General features: G+C 48.8%; 1 non-coding gene across 1 annotated transcript; it reads right to left on the bottom strand.

Moving 5' to 3' along the window:
- Positions 1-16,583: 16,583 nt before the first annotated feature.
- Positions 16,584-16,655, bottom strand: TRNAP-GGG (transfer RNA proline (anticodon GGG)). The gene has a single exon. It is a non-coding gene; the product is annotated as a tRNA-Pro (tRNA).
- Between the last annotated feature and the right edge of the window lie 489 nt (positions 16,656-17,144).

Below are 17,144 nucleotides of genomic sequence, written 5' to 3' on the forward strand. Positions count from 1 at the left end.
GAAAAAGCGCAGCAGTAATTCATTTGCATATTAGGCCACACCCCTGACACCAAGCCAGCCGGAACTGCATTCCCGTGCGTTCCTGCTCAAAAAAACCCCGGTGTTACCTGCCTTGTATATAACCGCCCATTAGTCTAAGACTGGCTGCCAGGTTCCTCATTTGTAACGGCTGGAGAACCTCCATCTTTCCAGGAGCACCGTGTCCATCTTGGCTTCTCCAGAATTCACGCCTCTGGACAATAATTTCTGAAGCCCAAACGGCTGCCGCTTTGTTTCGAGCTGGAAAGGAGGTGAGAAGAGGTGGTGCGTGCGGAGGAACCGAAGTCTGCGTTCGAGTTGAAGAATTAAATATAGCGCGGTGGCTAATTAATTACGGTTTGATCGTTTTGACACCTTCCAAAATGACTCAGCCACATCCCTCGAAGCTTTGTCAACTCAATTGCATCTTTATTTTTGTGTTGCCTTTAACCAACAGTGCAGACGAACACCACTCTTCCCCTAGTTTTCAATCACCTCTACAGAAGTGTTCCCCTGGCAATGTGCACGGACAGACCTAATTAATCCCTCGTCCGCCCTGCCTCGTGTCTATACATCACCGTGGCAGGTGGAACTGTTGCTGGTTTTAAGGCTATTGCGCAGGTTGAAATGCTCATCTATTTCCCATCCCCCCCCACCCATAATTTTACCACAGGTGGTGCTTTGTAATTAGGAAGAGCAGGAATTGCGTTTGGCAATCCTCTCCGGCTCTTCCTCACCTGCCCCCTTCTCATGAAGAGGGATGATACAAAAGGGGTTAAACCAGAGGTAGAGGTCGTATTCTTCTAGCACTGGAAAACATCAAGTGGAAGGCGGGGTGGGGGGCAGACTCCGACCTGACTGAAAATGAACAAACGCAGATTGCCGCGCAAGTCTGTACAGGCTGAGCATCGGTGTGTTGGAACTTTTACTGGATTGGTGACCACACTGTTAAGAACATAAGAGAAGCCATGTTGGATCTGGCCAATGGCCCATCCAGTCCAACACTCTGTGTCACGTAAGAACATAAGAGAAGCCATGTTGGATCAGGCCAATGGCCCATCCAGTCCAACACTGTGTCACACAGTGGCCGATATATGTGTGTGTATATATATACACACATATACATACATACACACGCACACACACACATATATATACTGTGGCTAATAGCCACTGATGGACCTCTGCTCCATATTTTTATCCGATCCCCTCTTAAAGCTGGCTATGCTTGTAGCCGCCACCACCTCCTGTGGCAGTGAATTCCACAAGTTAATCACCCTTTGGGTGAAGAAGTACTTCCTTGTATCTGTTTTAACCTGACTGCTCAGCAATTTCATCGAATGCCCACGAGTTCTTGTATTGTGAGAAAGGGAGAAAAGTACTTCTCTCTCTACCCTCTCCATCCCATGCATAATCTTGTAAACCTCTATTGTGTCACCCCGCAGTCAACGTTTCTCCAAGCTAAAGAGCCCCAAGAGTTTTAACCTTTCTTTATAGGGAAAGTGTTCCAAACCTTTAATCATTCTAGTTGCCCTTTTCTGCACTTTTTTTCCAAGAGCATCAGTGTGTTGGAACTTTCACTCTCACAGAGCTGTTCTGCTCACTGGATTGGGGGAAGGGGAAGAAGAAGAAGAAGAAGATATTGGATTTATATCCCACCCTCCACTCTGAAGAGTCTCAGAGCGGCTCACAATTTCCTTTACCTTCCTCCCCCACAACAGACACCCTGTGAGGTGGTTGGGGCTGGAGAGGGCTCTCACAGCAGCTGCCCTTTCAAGGACAACCTCTGCCAGAGCTCTGGCTGACCCAAGGCCATTCCAGCAGGTGCAAGTGGAGGAGTGGGGAGTCAAACCCGGTTCTCCCAGATAAGAGTCCGCACACTTAACCACTACACCAAACTGGCTCTCCCAGAAGAAGAAGAAGAAGAAGAAGAAGAAGGCAATGGAGGAGTAGATTGGATTTAAACCCCATCTTTCACTACCCCAAGGAGACTCACACCGATTTCCCACTCTCCTTATGCCGCTCTCGTGTTCCTTTTCTCAGCGGGACTTCCTTCCAATTTCATACTATCTACCCCTGTGAGAGTGGCATAAGGTGAGTGGGAAATTGGTCTCAGAGTGGCTTACAAATAATGAATGAATAAACCAAATGAAATAACAAATGCTTCCGCTCCCCCAAATGACCACATTTCTTTGCCTCTCCAGTTTGGTGTAGTGGTTAAGTGCGCAGTCTCTTATCGGGAAGAGCCAGGTTTGATGCCAAACTCCTCTACGTGCAACTGCTGGGGTGACATTCGGTCAGATATAACTCTCACAGAGCTGTTCTGCTCAAAAGTAGTTCTCTCTCTTTCAGCCCCACCTACCTCACAGTCAATGGTCCCCCTAAGGTGCAGAGCCTCGTGAGCAAAAATTCTACTTTGTGAGTAGGCTTCCCAATCCCCAGGTCCCAGAGGGGGGTCCCCTGGTTTTACAGGCTTCCCCCCTCCCCCATCCAGCTGGCCGGTGGGGGAAGCCCCACCCCCACAGCCATCATGCACCTCTATGAACGAGTCCCATAGGGAATGATGGGGAATTGAGCCACTGGTATCGGGGGCTCTGGGGGAACTGTTTTTTGAGATAGAGGCACAAAATTTTCAGTATAGCATCTAGTGCCTCTCCCCAAAATACCTCCCAAGTTTCAAAAAGATTGGACCAGAGGGTCCAATTCTATGAGCCCCAAAAGAAGGTGCCCCTATCCTTCATTATTTCCTATGGAAGGAAGGCATTTAAAAAGATGTGCAGTCCCTTTAAATGTGATGGCCAGAACTCCCTTGAAGTTCAATAATGCTTGTCGCACCCTTGCTCTTGGCTCTGCCCCAATGTCTCCTGGCTCCGCCCCCAAAGTCTCCTGGCTCCACCCCCAAAGTCCCCAGATATTTCTTGAATTGGACTTGGCAACCCTATTTGTGAGCTACTGGAATTAAAATTGTGAGCTACCGCATAAATTAGTGTGTTCCACGGTCATCCTTCCTGAGCGAAGACAAAAATGTGTGAGCTGGAGGCTAAAAATCTGTGCGCTAGCTCACTCTCACTCAGCTGAGAGGGAACACTGCTCACAGGGTGTCTGTTGTGGGGAATGGAAGGGAAAGAAGATTGTAAGCAACTCTGAGACTTCTTTGGGTAGTGAAGGGTGGGGTATAAATCCAATTTCCTCCTCCTCCTCCTTCCCCTCCCCACAACAGACACCTTGTGAGGTAGGTGGGGCTGAGAGAGCTCTCCAAGAACTGCTTGGGATGACCCATAGAAATGATACAGGAGAAGTTCAACAGTAAATGAAAAAAAGAAACATTTATAGAAATTGGTAATTTAGTCTGAATATAGCCCATTGTCTTTTTAAGAAGAAGAAGAAGAAGATATTGGATTTATACCCCGCCCTCCACTCCGAAGAGTCTCAGAGCGGCTCACAATCTCCTTTACCTTCCTCCCCCACAACAGACACCCTGGGAGGTAGATAAAGATATTGGATTTATATCCCGCCCTCCACTCCGAAGAGTCTCAGAGCGGCTCACAATCTCCTTTACCTTCCTCCCCCACAACAGACACCCTGGGAGGTAGATGAAGATATTGGATTTATATCCCGCCCTCCACTCCGAAGAGTCTCAGAGTGGCTCACAATCTCCTTTACCTTCCTCCCCCACAACAGACACTGTGTGAGGTAGATGAAGATATTGGATTTATATCCCGCCCTCCACTCCGAAGAGTCTCAGAGCGGCTCACAATCTCCTTTCCCTTCCTCCCCCACAACAGACACCCTGTGAGGTAGATGAAGATATTGGATTTATATCCCGCCCTCCACTCCGAAGAGTCTCAGAGCGGCTCACAATCTCCTTTCCCTTCCTCCCCCACAACAGACACCCTGGGAGGTAGATGAAGATATTGGATTTATATCCCGCCCTCCACTCTGAAGAGTCTCAGAGAGGCTCATAATCTCCTTTACCTTCCTCCCCCACAACAGACACCCTGTGAGGTGGGTGGGGCTGGAGAGGGCTCTCACAGAAGCTGCCCTTTCAAGGACAACCTCTGCCAGGGCTATGGCTGACCCAAGGCCATTCCAGCAGGTGCAAGTGGAGGAGTGGGGAATCAAACCCGGTTCTCCCAGATAAGAGTCCACTCACTTAACCACTACACCAAACTGGCTCTCCAAACTGGCTCACCAAACTAAACTGAGTCCCGTTCCCTCTTTCTAGGGTTCCCTTAGGTACCCCCGGCAACTGGCCAGGGGTATGGACTTATTGATAGCAAACGTGGGCCTGGGCCTCTGCTGCTAGTGGCATGGTGATGTCACTTCCAGAGCACACAGGAAGTGACATCATCATGTTGCTGATGACAGAGGTCCAGGCCTCAGTTTATTACTTTTAAAGTCCCCCCATTGGCAGCTGATCAGTGCTGGGGTGGGGGAGTGACCCCAAAGTGGAGAATTCCCCATCCCCGGCAGGGGTCTGGAAGCCCAACCTCTTTCTATCCCCCCACAATAACGTTCACTAGCAGGGGTGGGATTCTAGCAGGAGCTCCTTAGCACATTAGGCCACACCCCCTGATGTAGCCAATCCTCCAAGAGCTGACAAGGCTCTAGTGGGTGGGGGCAATGAGGAAGTTCAGGCTTCGTTAGGCAGTTGCCTTGGGTGGAAGTTTCTTTTGTGTTTAATTATTAACAAAATTACATGCTAATATTTTTCTGGCTCTGACTTGGATGGTGCAGTCTAACCGGATCTTGTCGGATCTCAGAAGCTAAGAAGGGCTTAGCCAGGGTTAGTCCTTGGATGGAAGACCGCCAAAGAAGTCCCGGGTTGCTACACGAAGGCAGGCAACGGCAAGCCACTTCTGTACATTTGGTTGCCAAATCCCCAGGTGGGGGCAGGGAATCCCCCGGTTTGGAGGCCCTCCCCCTGCTTCAGGGTCGTCAGAAAGCGGGGGGAGGGGAGGGAAATGTTTTCTGGGAACTCTGTTATTCCCTATGGAGATTTATTCCCACAGAAAATCATGGAGAATTGATCCGCGGGAATCTGGGGCTCGTGGGGGGGGCTGTTTTTTGGGTTAGAGGCACCAAATTTTCAGCATAGCATCTCGTGCCTCTCCCCAAAATACCCCCCAAGTTTCAAAAAGATTGGACCAGGGGGTCCAATTCTATGAGCGCCAAAAGAAGGTGCCCCTATCCTTCATTATTTCCTATGGAAGGAAGGCATTGAAAAGGTGTGCCGTCCCTTTAAATGTGATGGCCAGAGCTCCCTTTGCAGTTCAATTCTGCTTGTCACAGCCTTGATCTTGGCTCCACCCCTAATGTCTCCTGGCTCCACCCCCAAAATCCCCAGATATTTCTTGAATTGGACTTGGCAACCCTACTTCCCTAGTACCAAAAACTCACCCAGGTCCCACCCCTCTTGGACTAGTTTTCCTTCCAAAACTTCTTCATGCAATCAGAGGGATAGATAGAAGTGATCCTGGGAGATGTAGGCCCCTATATCTACTCCTAGGCAGGCTTCTCCCTGCCCTCTAGGCCGCACTAGGCCTCAGATCATGACACCCCTACTGTTTTTTTTTGGGGGGGGGGTAGGGGGGTCTTGTTTCACTATTCTGATAGCCCTGGGACCATAAAGTTTATTATGGGAAAGTGAGGCAAATGGGCAGAAAGCACAGTTGCCCTCACACACACCAACATGCATGATATCGGTGTAGAGAATTTCCTTTCCTTACGGCCAGCTGATGACTTAAAGCAGGAGTGTCAAACATGCAGCCCGAGGGCCGAATCAGGCCCCCGTGGGGCTCCTATCAGGCCCCCAAGCAACTGGCTGTCATCTGCCTCCTACTCCCTTTCTCTTGTTCCCTTCTGCACCACAGCTTGCTTTGCCAGGCTTGCTCAATTGCACAGGAGCGACAGAGCAAAACCTCCATTTTCTTCATTGGCTGAGGCTCTGTCCTTGGGGAGGAAGGGAGGGGGAGGCAGAACTTGCTGTGCCAGGCTCTCTCAATTGCACAGCGGAGCTACTGAGCTAAGCCTCTCTTCCTTCTATTGGGTGAGACTTCCTGGGGAAGGAAGGAAAGAGCCCGAGCTTCCTTCGCCCAGTTTCCTGGACTGCATGGGGGAACGACAAAGAAAATACTTTAAGACCAAAGAGTGCTACTATTTTAATTAGTTGTGTTTGTCTGTGTCTTTTATAAAGTTTATATCTCTGCTACCTAATCTTAAATAGGAACACACATGGCCCCGCCCAACAAGGTCTCATTTGTGTCAGATCCGGCCCTCATAACAAATGGGTTTGACACCCTTTGGCTTAAAGCCTCTCTTTAGCAGGCCTTCAACCTGCCAGGTGTTCATTTCCATGCGCTTCCCCCAGAGCGTATGCCTTCCCCTTAACGGAAGATATATTCGCTCCCGACCCCAAACACAAAGAGATGTTGATGTTCTTGGCTTCTAACCATGCCCTCAGTCCCCTTCTCCTTGTAATGAATATACATGGCTTTTCTTGGCTGGCCGAGTGCTGTGACCCATCTGTTAGAATGGCACGGTTCCTGCTTCCATGGTGGATCAGAGCCCGCCCCGAGGTACAAGTTTTAAGTAACAATGGCCTGTTGTGGCTGAGGGTTTTTGGAAATTATTTTTTTTAAAAAAAGAAGATGAACAGCAGGAGCTGCTACGAAACCCATCCCTTGTGCCTTTGCTGAAACACTGGCAGAACGTGTCTCATTTCATAGGGAAAACACATAGCGGGTTATGTTCCACCATGCAAGACGAGACAGGATGGAGAAGACATAGCTGCCAGTGTAGTGGTTGAGTGCACGGACTCTTATCTGGGAGAACCGGGTTGGATTCCCGACTCCTCCACTTGCAGCTGCTGGAATGAGCTTGGGTCAGCCATAGCTCTAATAGAGAGCCACTTTGGTGTAGTGGTTAAGTGTGCAGACTCTTATCTGGGAGAACCGGGATTGATTCCCCACTCCTCCACTTGCAGCTGCTGGAATGGCCTTGGGTCAGCCAGAGATCTCTTGTCTGGGAGAACCGGGTTTGATTCCCGCCTCCTCCACTTGCAGCTGCTGGAATGGCCTTGGGTCAGCCAGAGCTCTCTTATCTGGGAGAACCGGGTTTGATTCCCCACTCCTCCACTTGCAGCTGCTGGAATGGCCTTGGGTCAGCCATAGCTCTCTTATCTGGGAGAACCGGGTTTGATTCCCACCTCCTCCACTTGCAGCTGCTGGAATGGCCTTGGGTCAGCCAGAGCTGTCTTATCTGGGAGAACCGGGTTTGATTCCCCACTCCTCCACTTGCAGCTCCTGGAGTGGCCTTGGGTCAGCCATCGCTCTCTTATCTGGGAGAACCTGGCTTGATTCCCCACTCCTCCACTTGCAGCTGCTGAAATGGCCTTGGGTCAGCTATAGCTCTCTTTTCTGGGAGAACCGGGTTGGATTCCCAACTCCTCCACTTGCAGCTGCTGGAATGGTCTTGGGCCAGCCATAGCTCTGGCAGAGGTTGCCCTTGAAAGGGCAGCTTCTGGCAGAGCTCTCACAGCCCCACCTACCTCACAGTGTGTCTGTTATGAGGGAAGATGTTAAAGGAGATTGTAAGCCACTCTGAGACTCTGATTCAGAAAGAAGGGTGGGGTACAGTTTCCTTCTTCTCCTCCTCCTCCTCCTCCTTCTCCTCCTCCTCTTCCTCCTCCTCTTTTTCTTCTTAAAAAAAAACCCACTGAACACAGGGGAAGTTTGAGTAGGGGCAACAGCCAAAGGGGCAGTGGTGGGTGCTGGGCATAAGACTTTTGCAGATGACCTAGTGGAATCTGCTGCCATCAATGAAATGCCAACAACACTGCCGCTTGATAGATTTGAGGAAGATGAAGGAGCCGAATCAACATGCATTTTACATGAGGCAAAATGGTACAAGGTGTGTAGACTCGGCTTTAACAAGAACACGGTGCAGTGACCACAGAAAAGAGTAAATGCAGCTTTGGTTGAAGGAAGTACAGTCCATTTCTCCCAGAACCAGGGGTGGAATTCTAGCAGGAGCTCCTTTGCATATTAGGCCACATCCCCCATGATGTAGCCAGTCCTCCAAGAACTCTGTGGTCTGGCGAGCTTAAGATTTTGGGACCCCGACTGTAGTGCTCTCTGGGATACGTGTGGGGAAAGGCAGTCCCAAAGATAGACAATGACATACATGTGTCATACACGAGAAGACTTATCAGTAGAATAAGGTCTTCGGGATGAGTTACAAGACTCAACTCTACAAGCCAAGAATTGAACAAGTGGGCATCATTCTGGAGTTCTGAAAAATCAGCTGACCCAACCAGCCGATGATGTTTATTTTCCATTCGTGAAGGCTTTCGACGAGTGCCACCCTGTGTTTCTGGGGTTCGTTGATGCAGTTTGTGTAGATGTGTCATCAGGTGTGGAACTGAAAGGCACCGATGAGCAGAAACTCTTTTGCATATTAGGTCACACCCCTTTGATGTAGCCAATCCTCCAAGAGCTTACAGGGCTCTTAGTACAGGGCCTGCTGTAAGCTCCAGGAGGATTGGCTACATCAGGGGGGTGTGGCCTAATATGCAAAGGAACTCCTGCTAAAATTCCACCCCTGTAGCCAATCCTCCAAGAGCTTACAGGGCTCTTCGTACAGGGCCTACTGTAAGCTCCAGGAGGACTGGCTATAGCAGGGGGGTGCGGCCTAATATGCAAAGAAGCTCCTGCTAAAATTCCACCCCTGTAGCCAATCCTCCAAGAGCTTACAGGGCTCTTAGTACAGGGCCTGCTGTAAGCTCTTGGAGGATTGGCTACATCAGGGGTTCATGGCCTAATATGCAAATGAGTTCCTGCTCCCCCCCCAAAAAGCCCTGCTGAGGTAATTTCCCTTTCGGACAATAAACAGAATGTGAGCGTTGACTGACCCTGAGAAGGACATCACACTAACACAGAGAAAGACTGTGTGAGCAATACTATATTTGAGCATATGAATCTGGTGTGACATTTTGGCTGGGTTTTGATAGCAGTTTCAATAGCGTTGTCACACGTTACGGAGCCGAACAGAGATGATGAAGCAGTTTGCCTTTCACGCGCGGGATGAAATATTTAAAAACTTACCACTTGTAACATAGTTACAGCAAAACCTCCAAGAATTCCATTAAATTCTAATGCGACACATTTCATTTGAAGGGAAAACAGTTGCGGATAGCTAATTAATAATGGGAGATAAATTACTGCCTGGTTAGCGCTCTTTATGGTGGCATAAAGAACATGCAAATTGGACTCGCAGAATAGGTTATCACATTATTAATGAGATATCCCATTATTTATAACTTCCTCCAGCTAGTTACAAAATTGGGCCGCCATTCTGAATTTCGATAATACCGGGGACGCTTCGTAATCTTACTTTCCGCTTCGTAGCGATAGCGTGCCGCGATTCGTGATATGTGATGAAGGTAGGCAAAGCTACAGTACAGCAGCCTAAATAAATAGGGATGGGCAGTTCCGGGAAAATTCGGTTCGGTCCGGGGCTCACGAGACAGGCAGCCCCAGCCCGAACCCTAGACCGAACCTCCAAACCCCACTCCCAGCCTGAACAGAATCAGTTTGGGTCAGGGGTGGTTGTGCCTCTTTCACACATATTGTGTGGCTCTCAAAGCCCCTTCCCCCACTATCAGCTGGCTTGCAGAAGGCATTTGTCTTTTAAAATCACCGCCAAGCCAGCTGGCGGCTTGGAAAGTTCATTTTAAAGTTAGAGTTGCTTTCTTTCCACCTCTCCCTCCCCATCCATTTTCCTTCCTTCTCTCTCTCTTGCAGCTTTCAAACATCTGACGTTTATGTCTTGTGGCTCTCAAACATCTGATATTTATTCTAAGTGGCTCTTACGTTAACCAAGTTTGGCCACCCCTGGTTTGGGTGGTGTCAGGCCCATCCCCGGTGTGCCTGCGTTTTCTGGAAGTCATGCAAGCATGGGCGTGCCAGGGGTAGAAGAAGAAGAAGAAGATATTGGATTTATATCCCGCCCTCCACTCCGAAGAGTCTCAGAGCGGCTTACAATCTCCTCTACCTTCCTCCCCCACAACAGACACCTGTGAGGTGGGTGGGGCTGGAGAGGGCTCTCACAGCAGCTGCCCTTTCAAGGACAACCTCTGCCAGAGCTATGGCTGACCCAAGGCCATGCTAGCAGGTGCAAGTGGAGGAGTGGGGAATCAAACCCGGTTCTTCCAGATAAGAGTCTGCACACTTAACCACTACACCAAACTGGCCTTGATGCTACCTGGAACTGGCAGTAGCACATCAAGCTGAATGCGATCAATGAGAATCCGAGCCTTCCCAAAAAACTTGAGGTGGGTGTCTAGGAAGATGCTTCCCCTGGACCTCAGTTCACGAGCCTTGAACTGGGCCAAGTTTGGGCCAGACTTTGGCTCAGTGTTTGGGTCTCTGCCCATCCTTATAAACAAACAAACAAATAACCTGTGCGCATTGTGATGATTTTTCGTAGTGTTGCTATGGGGAGGGGACTTCCATTTTTTTTTGAACTTCACTCTTTTAGGTATAGCCACTGATCCCGCGCATTCTTCCTTTCACCCTCCTCTTTTCATGGAGATAGATTAAGATGCGGAGCTGTGTTAGTCCGTCTGTAGCAATAGAAAAGAGGAGCACCTTAACGAAATTTGTCGCAGGACAGGGCTCTTATTCTAGCAGGAGCTCCCCCATGTAGCCAATCCTCCAAGAGCTTAAAGGGCTCTTAGTACAGCGCCTACTGTAAGCTTCAGGAGGATTGGCTACATCAGGAGGCGTGGCCTAATAGGCAGAGGAACTCCTGCTAGAAGAAGAGCCCTGTCACAGGGTATATGTTTTTGTGAGTCGCCACTTACTTAACTGAATCCGGTGAATCTGACGAAGGAAGTGGTGACTCATGGCAGATCATCTCCTGCCACATTTTTAAAAAACGTCTGTAGGGTTCTCCCAGACCCCTCCTCTTTTAAAAGCGGGACTTCTCTTTGATGAGAAATCTTGTAACTTCAGCCTTTGCAGTTGTTTTATGTTGCATGGAGCTGGGTGGAGCTCTGCCAGGAGGGACAGGAAGTTTTGGGGAAGACACTGATTGCCTCTAAGTAGGGTTGGGATTCTAGCAGGAACTCCTTTGCACGTTAGGCCGCGCCCTCCTGATGTAGCCAATCCTCCAAGAGCTTACAAAAAAGAGCCTTGTAAACTCTTGGAGAATTGGCTACATCATGGGGTGGGAAGTGGCCAAATATGCAAAGGAGCTCCTGCTAGATTTCCAACCCTGCCTCTGAGCATCTGCTGAGTGAAATTCTTAAATTCTTAAGTGAGGTCTGAGGAGGGCAGGGTTTGGGGTGCTAAGACAGCAAGTTTGGTGTAGTGGTTAAGTGTGTGGACTCTTATCAGGGAGAACTGGGCTTGATTCCTCACTCCTCCACATGCACCTGCTGGAGTGATCTTGGGTCAGCCATAACACTCTTAGAGCTGTTCTTTCAAGAGCAGTTCTCTCAGAACTCTCTCAGCCTAACTACCTCACAGGGTGTCTGCTCTGGGGAGGGGAAGGGAAAGGAGATTGTAAGCCACTCTGAGACTCTTTTGGGTGGAAAAAGCAGAATATAAAAAACAACTCTCTTCCTTCCTTCCTTCCTTCCTTCCTTCCTTCCTTCCTTCCTTCCTTCCTTCCTTCCTTCCTTCCTTCCTTCCTTCCTTCCTTCCTTCCTCCTCCCTTCCCTTCCCTCCCTCCTCCCTTCCTTCCCTCGTTATGTTCTTATGTAACACAGAGTGTTGGACTGGAGGGGCCATTGGCCTGATCCAACAGGGCTTCTCTTATGTTCTTATGTGACACAGAGTGTTGGACTGGAGGGGCCACTGGCCTGATCTAACAGGGCTTCCTTCCTTCCTTCCTTCCTTCCTTCCTTCCTTCCTTCCTTCCTTCCTTCCTTCCTTCCTTCCTTCCTTCCTTCCTTCCTTCCTTCCTTCCTTCCTTCCTTCCTTCCTTCCTTCCTTCCTTCCTTCCTCCCTCCCTCCCTCCCTCCCTCCCTCCCTCCCTCCTTCCTTTCTTTCTTTCTTTCTTTCTTTCTTTCTTTCTTTCTTTCTTTCTTTCTTTCTTTCTTTCTTTCTTTCTTTCTTTCTTTCTTTCTTTCTTTCTCCCCTCCCTCCCTCCTTGGAGAACCGAGACCATGGCTCCTCTTGTTAATTCAGAGCCCTGCGAGTACAATGAAAGGATCGGGTGTTGGCAGGCCCTGCTTCCTCTAGCCTCTGGATAAGGGATTTGAGTGCGTTGGATACTGCCAATTCTTTCAAAATCTTCCACACTCTATAATTGCTCTACAAATAAGAATAAAAAGGAAAAGAACAAAAAAAAAAAAAAAATCCCAAGGGTTGCCTTTGCCAAATATATTGGACTTTAGAGCTTGTTTTATCATTAAGCTAAGTATGGCTAATCGGCATAATGCTCAATAAAGCAATTAGAAATTATATGCGGAAATAGAGAGCGGAGTGAATTGACTCATTTGTTCCTGGGAAAATGTGTCCTAAACGCTGCTGTTCTACTCAATTGTACATTCTTCCCTTCCGGTAGCGAATATTTTTGAACTCGGGACACCACTAATCCATCTCTGCACTGAGCCTTCTAATAAGGGAAGCCTCCATTGCCCTTGCCTTTTGCCATTATTGTGTGAAAACGTGCTTCAAAAAACGAATCCTTTCAGCTTTGTAATTTTCTCTTGCGTCAGCAGTTCGAATAACCCCGCTAGCCAAAACTTGTCGGAGCTGAGGAACCCAGCAAGGTTGGCCACATTCATAATTAGATGGGAGACCAAAACAAGGAAGCCCAGGGTTGCTACGCAACGGCAGGGGATGGCAAACCACCACCGCTCACCTCTGCTTATCTTCCGTTTCCATAGGAACCAAGGCCAGCGAGTGTCAGAATCCCGACGCATGCCCAGCCCCCTCCCATGGGGGGAAATTTTTGTGCACGTTCAATGCGTGCATGGGCGGCGTGATGACGTCACCCAGAGGTGACGCCATCATGTTAGTCGCTGAAAGCGGTTGTTTCCGGGCACTGAGGGGCGGGGGAGTTTTTCCAACCCTTCAGCGTCCAGTCAGAGGCTCATGAATGGCATGAGCGGGTAGGGGGCGCCCGCCCTGCACCCCTGTTGGGAGCTGGCGCCCAATTGCCTAGGTCACCTACTCCCACACGCCGACCCTGACAGGAACACCCCACCGATAAGGTTGTCTTCAGTACATTGTGACTGGATGGCATACTCTTGCTCTTCTGTGACCTAAGATGCAAAGGAGCTCCTGCTACAAAAAAAAAAAAAAAAAAGCCTTGACTATGGTGCCTGGGGCTTTTTTGGCCACTGTGTGACACAGAGCGTTGGACTGGATGGGCCATTGACCTGATCCAACATGGCTTCTCTTACGTTCTTATGAGTGTTGGACCAGATGGGCCATTGGCCTGATCCAACATGGCTTCTCTTATGTTCTTATGAGTGTTGGACCAGATGGGCCATTGGCCTGATCCAACATGGCTTCTCTTATGTTCTTATGAGTGTTGGACTGGATGGGCCATTGGCCTGATCCAACATGGCTTCCCTTATGTTCTTATGAGTGTTGGACCGGATGGGCCATTGGCCTGATCCAACATGGCTTCTCTTAGGTTCTTATGAGTGTTGGACTGGATGGGCCATTGGCCTGATCCAACATGGCTTCCCTTATGTTCTTATGAGTGTTGGACCAGATGGGCCATTGGCCTGATCCAACATGGCTTCTCTTATGTTCTTATGAGTGTTGGACTGGATGGGCCATTGGCCTGATCCAGCCTGGCTTCTCTTATGTTCTTATTACCACACAGTTTTTTTGCATCCCACATCAGATTTCATGAAAATCTAGCATGGAACTAATTCAACCCTCTCACTTATATTTCTGATCCCCTAGGGACACCAGCCTCCAGGAACTACAGCTGATCTCCATACTCCAGAGATCAGTCCCCCTGGAGAAAGTGACATTGTACTCCATGGAGCTCCCTGCCCTTCTCTGGCTCCATACACAAATATCTTGGAGTGTCCCAACCTGGATATGGCAGTTCAATGCCCTTTTCCCCTGCTGGTGGCCAGTGGGGACCTGGCAAATATAGTTCCCCATCACTTTCTTTTGAGAAATACCCTCCAGGACAAGCTGGTTAGCCACCCTTTGAGACAGGATGCTGGACTAGATGGATCCATCAGGATTCTTCCTATGTTCTTATGAAGGCGTCAGCCTCTCTGCTCTGTGGTTGGCCCTCCAGAGGAAATGGCTGGCCACTGTGTGAGACAGGAGGCTGGACTAGATGGACCACTGATCTGATCCAGTAGAGCTCTTCTGATGTTCTTATGAAGGCCCCAGCCTCTATGCCCTCTTTTTGGCATGAGACAGGATGCTGGACTAGATTGACTACTGGTCTGACCAGCAGGGCCTTCTTAACGTTATTATGAAGGCCTCCGCCTCTCTGCTCTGTAGTTGGCCTTCCAGAGGAACTGGTTGACCATGGAATGAGACAGGATGCTGGACTAGATGGATCACTGATCTGATCCAGCAGGGCTCTTCTTACGTACATATGAAGGCCTCGACCACTCTGCCATGTTGTTGGCCCTTCAGAGGAAACAGCTGTCCATCATGTGAGACAGGATGCTGGACTGGATGGACCACCGGCCTAATCTAGCAGGGCTCTTCTGATGTTCTTTTCTCCCTACTAGGAAGTTGAACCTTCTTTTCCCTTGACCCAGCTTGTATCTTGAGACCAGAAAAAGGCAGAATTTCCTTGCACCGATGGGAAAGCAAACTTGAAATTGGTTATTATTCAGATCAGATCCCGCCAGATGCATACGAAATGTTAACAGAAATGTGGCAGCGAAACCTTAAACAACCAGAAGATCTGTGAGGGGGAAAAAATGGTGCCTTTTCAATGCCGCATATGAAATGCTTCCAGTGGGTAATTGGGTGCAGTATCATTAAATGTATTCCATGGTGTGAAATTTTAATATTTCTATTGCATACATACAATCTTATTTTACTTTGGATTGCTTCAGAACTATCAGTTAAAGCCGCTGCATATTGACTTCTTCTTCTCCCTCCCCCTCCGCCAGTTCATCACAAGATTATGGACAATCTGCATAAGAAACAGCCTTTTCTACTTCCCTCAGAAACTGAAATGAACTTCGACAGCAGCTAATTATTGGGACTCTCTTCATCGTTTCTAGAGGCACTTGCAGGCGCCGCATTTGTCTGGCGCTTGAGGTAATGTGACATCAAAGAGCCTAAGAGCTGAAAATGCTCTCAGAGGTCATCTAGTCCAACCCCTCTCTCCACTGCTAGAGCATCTCCGTCCGAGGACAATCTAGCTTCGGTATGAATATTGAGCTTTGAATCATGGAAGCTTTACACCCTGCAAAGATTTGTTGGACAGCTGAGTGATGCACTTTCAATCCACTTTGAGCGCACTTTGCTGCTGGATTTTACTGTGTGAAACATCAGAATGCGCTTTCAAATGATCGCTAAAGTGCTGTGGCACTTTCACACATGCTGAAAAATGCACTTTACACGCACTTTCAGTGCACCTTAGCAATGGCTGTTTTGCACAATAAAAGCCAATAGCAAAGTGCATATAAAGAAAGTGCCTTATTCATCATGCATGGCTTGGGACCTGCCTACCTGAAGGACCGTCTCTCCCCACACGTTCCCCAGAGAGTACTGAGGTCGGGAACTCAAAACCTTCTCACTATCCCCGGGCCTAAAGAAGTCCATCTTAAGTCAACTAGAGACAGGGCCTTTTCCATAATGGCCCCTACATGGTGGAACCAGCTGCCGGAGGAGGTGAGGGCCCTGCGGGACCTTACTCAGTTCCGCAGGGCCTGTAAGACAACCCTCTTCCGGCTAGCCTTCACCTGACTGGGAAATAAATGTAGCTTATTAGACTCCTGTTAATTATATTGTATAAGATTTGATGTTAAGGTCTTAAGGTTTTTAGGTTTTAAATGTCTGACTTTTTAACTGTTTATATATGTAAATGTTAATTTAAACTCTGTTTTATCGTCTGTTGTGAGCCGCCCTGAGCCATTTTTATGGGAAGGGCGGGATACAAGTCATAGAATAAATAAATAAATAAATGAAATGAAAGTGTAAGATGCTACTGGATTCAAATTTCTCTGCACAGGGTGCATTTGGTTCAAGTTTTCATCCCAATATGCATGTTTGATTGCAAAATAAAAAAGGTTACGCCTTGAAACACACCTGAAGATAATCCACTTCCAAAGCCTCACCTGTCACCTCTATGATGAGTAGGGTTCCCAAGTCGTGCCTTGACTTAGTTGGGAGGGGGGATAAGTCTCGCATGTGTGGAGCATGCACAGTGCAATGATGTCACCTGGAAGTGACATCATCATGCTGGGCACTTGAACATATGAACATATGAAGCTGCCTTATACTGAATCAGACCCTTGGTCCATCAAAGTCAGTATTGTCTTCTCAGACTGGCAGCGGCTCTCCAGGGTCTCAAGCTGAGGTTTTTCACACCTATTTGCCTGGACCCTTTTTTGGAGATGCCAGGGATTGAACCTGGGACCTTCTGCTTCCCAAGCAGATGCTCTACCACTGAGCCACAGCCCCATTCATGGCTCTCCAGGGTCTCAAGCTGAGGTTATTCACACCTACTTGCCTGGACCCTTTTTTGGAGATGCCAGGGATTGAACCTGGGACCTTCTGCTTCCCAAGCAGATGCTCTGCCACTGAGCCACCGTCCCTCCCACTTCACACCAGGGACGCTCTAGGATTTGGGTAAAACTCTATGGTACCATAGAGTTTTAACCCAAAGACTAGAACATACCTGGCATGACATGCCCAGTGTGATGACATCACTTCCGGGTTATGTCATCACACTGGGCACATCACGTGATGAGGGAGCGCTTTGGGGAAAGGGATTCCCCTGGTGGCCTGCTCCATGCTGGTGGGTTGGGGCCCCCAAACCCACCCCCAGCGGGAGCTTGGCAGCCCTAATGATAAGGAAAGTCGACCTTTGAATCCCAGTGCCAGGAGGCAACATAAAGGGAAGCCCTTGGCCTCTCTGCCCTGTTGTTGGCCCTGCAGAGGAACTGGTTG

This window comes from Heteronotia binoei, chromosome 1, assembly GCF_032191835.1.
Source record: "Heteronotia binoei isolate CCM8104 ecotype False Entrance Well chromosome 1, APGP_CSIRO_Hbin_v1, whole genome shotgun sequence".
In the NCBI taxonomy this organism is placed as follows: Eukaryota; Metazoa; Chordata; class Lepidosauria; order Squamata; family Gekkonidae; genus Heteronotia; species Heteronotia binoei.